Source organism: Phascolarctos cinereus, unplaced genomic scaffold (assembly GCF_003287225.1).
Source record: "Phascolarctos cinereus isolate Bilbo 61053 unplaced genomic scaffold, phaCin_HiC Scaffold_2;HRSCAF=192, whole genome shotgun sequence".
NCBI lineage: Eukaryota > Metazoa > Chordata > Mammalia > Diprotodontia > Phascolarctidae > Phascolarctos > Phascolarctos cinereus.
The window spans coordinates 123242416-123245497 of record NW_027555625.1 but is presented as its reverse complement, the minus strand read 5'-3'; positions in this window follow the sequence as shown (position 1 = coordinate 123245497).

Here is a 3082-nt window from a genome sequence, read left to right as displayed (position 1 = left end):
CCCCTCTGCCTTCAACATGGGGTTAGGCTATTCTTTCTCTCAAAGGCATCAAAACTGTCTATGGAGTTGATTGGCCCAGTGGTCTCTTGGTCAATTAAGAGCATAAAAAAGCTCACCAACTGAAGTCAATGTCTTTCAAACTTGGTACAGCTTATTATCATACCTGGCCCTGCTTACTAGACAAGCTCCCATATGGAAGTGGAGGGGGGGTAGGGGTGGCAAGGGTCTGCCACTGAAACTAAGTGCTACCACATCCTTTTTTAATTTCTTGCTAAGTAAACTTCTTTTTCTTTGTTTCAGGTCAATGTCAAAAAACAGGTTATATATAGGCTTAACAAGCCCACCCACCACACGTGTGATGACAAAAAAAGCCTTCTAATTGGCTAGGGAACTGAAAAGATTTATGACTTGAGAGGTTCTGAGCCAGAACTGTATTCACATACAAAAGGGATGATAGGCTGATCTCATTCATTTTCTACTTGGCTCTGAATGAGGCAAGAACTCTTTTGAACTGCCAAGTGAGAGAAAGGAAGCTTGTCCTGTCTCCCATCCAACCTCCACATATCCTGGGGGGAGACAGAAAGACAAAAAAACCCAAAACTAAACATGGTTTCTTTCCTCATGAAATTTATAATTTAGGAGGGGGGTGGTACACTTGTACAAATACTTATAATACAAAATGTAATGTAAGTATAAACAAAGTGCTATGTGACATCTAAGGCAAGAGAAACAGTTTCCTACTGAAGGTGTCACAAAGAAGGTGGCATTTGACTGGATCTTAAAGAAAAAAGCAGGATTTTAACTGGTCTAGATAGAGTAAGAGGATCTGAGCTCAAAACCCACCACTGGCACTTACTACCTATATGGCATTGGGTCAATAAATTAACCTCTCTGGGCATCAGTTTCCACATCTAAAAAATGAAGGGGTTGGAATAGGGGACCTGTGAGCTCCCTTCCAGCATTATAGCTATGATGTTCTTCTAGAACTAAAGTCGGGAATTGGAAAAGGGAGTGTTCTAAGTACAGGAAATAGTATGAACAAAAGTCCAGAGGTAGAAAATGATTTTAAAAAGGATTTGGAAATGGCAGGTGGTCCAATTGTTCCGAAGCAAAGAATATCTGGAAAGGGATAGCATGAGAGAAGGCTGGAAACTTAACACTAGATGGTGGAAGGCATGGTTTTCTGTCTTCTAGCCTAGATTGTATCTCAGCAAACAAAGGAATTGTAGGTGTGATTGCAAAACCACTGTATGCACCCTTTAAGAAATCATGCACAGGAGTCAGAAGACCAAAGACAGGCAAATGCCCCCAATTTTTTATTTTTTTATTTGCTTTTTTGGTGAGGCAGTTGGGGTAAAGTGACTTGTCCAGGGTCACACAGCTAGTAAGTATCAAGTATCTGAGGCCACATTTGAACTCAGGTCCTCCTGACTCCGATGATGAAGCTCTATCCACTCTGCCACCCAGCTGCCCCCCCCCCAGTTTTTATTAGGAAGAATGGATGTATTCCAGATCCTTGACAAAATTCTAAGGCAGATTATTATACGTATGGTTTGTACGCTTCTTAGAAAACAAAGGAATGTTCTCTGATAAACTAGATGCATTCACCACAAACAAAACCTTAGCAGTTTAGTCCCAACCTCCCTTTCCAACCTCTTTTACTACGATGGTCAGTGACTCTTCACCCGTGTGAAGAGTCGCAAGAACCATGAAGGTGGAAAGGCCTCACAATTGACGACTTTGTCTTCCTTACAAGACCCTATTAAAATCAAGAGCAGGTACGGCCTAAGACTATTCTTACTGAGCTACTTACCTTTGCTCACTCCATGAAAGTTATTACTGAGAAAGGTTGGTGGGTCTATGAATAGAAGCATTGGCAAGACCATTAGACAGAGACAGGTGCCTTTCTCCCAAAGTATTGCAAGTTCTCCCCCATCACCTGCTTGCATGAACCACTGAGGCTTCTTCATAACCTGTCCCTTTGTGTAGGCAGGGTCTCATCTTAATGCTTCCTAAGATAGAAAGATCCCTAACAGGGAATTGGTTTGTCTTCCTAAAGGCAGCAGGATAGAATCATGAAGCTACTCTCAGTGAATCAGATTAAGAGGGAACTTGTCACTCCTTAAACTAGGCTGGTTTGGTTCTTGTCTCCAACGTAGTCCTAAAGTACCCTGTATATCAGGTACTCCTTTAGGTATATCACCTGGGGAGGGGGGGAGGAGAAACAAACAGAAAACAAAACAAAAAAGAAAACACCGAAAGTATCCTTATAACTATTCCTCCTCAAAACTCTTTTGCTCACCTCAATCTGGTCTGTCCAGAATTTCTCAGAATTGATTATTCACATATTCACTGCTTGCCTTGGATCATGCCACTCCTTCTGCCTGAAATGACCTGATACCTTCTCTTCACTTACAGGAATCTTTTTGAGTCTCATTTCAAAGTGCACATTTTTCTTTTTCCTTCTCTAAATACCTACAAGCCCATCTTTATCACTCACTTGGCACAAGTTATAAATGCCCTTGTGTTGTTATCCATCTTTTTACACGTATATCCTCTTCTTACTTAGACTGTACACTCCTAGAAAGCAGATTCTGTCTTGTATCCTTTATAGGCATTCAAGTCCAATGCCTTGCACGAAGGAAGCACTCCATTGATGTCTTTGGACTGACTGATTGGGAAGCAGTATGGTATAGTAGAGAAATGTATTGGATTTGGAGGAAGAGGACCTGGATTTGAATCCTAGCTCTCTTAGTTCCTGTGGGAATTTGGGCAAGTCATTAACCTCAGTGGGCCTCAGTTTCTTCTTCTGTAACATGACAGGGTTGCATTGCTAAGTTCTTTTCCATGCTAAATCTGTGAACCTTGACTTGTAATTTTTCCTTCCCCTTGTCTCAGTTTCACTGTCTTGAAAAAATTTAAGGAGAATAAGTTATCTGATATTGCCACTAACTTGCTTTGTAACCTTAGGCATTTGCCTTCCTTCCTTCTCTTATTTTTAACTTTTTACCTAGAAAAATTGTGAAGAATGCACAGTGAAGAGGCCTTTCAGCTCATTCAAGGAGAAAGATGAAAAATATGA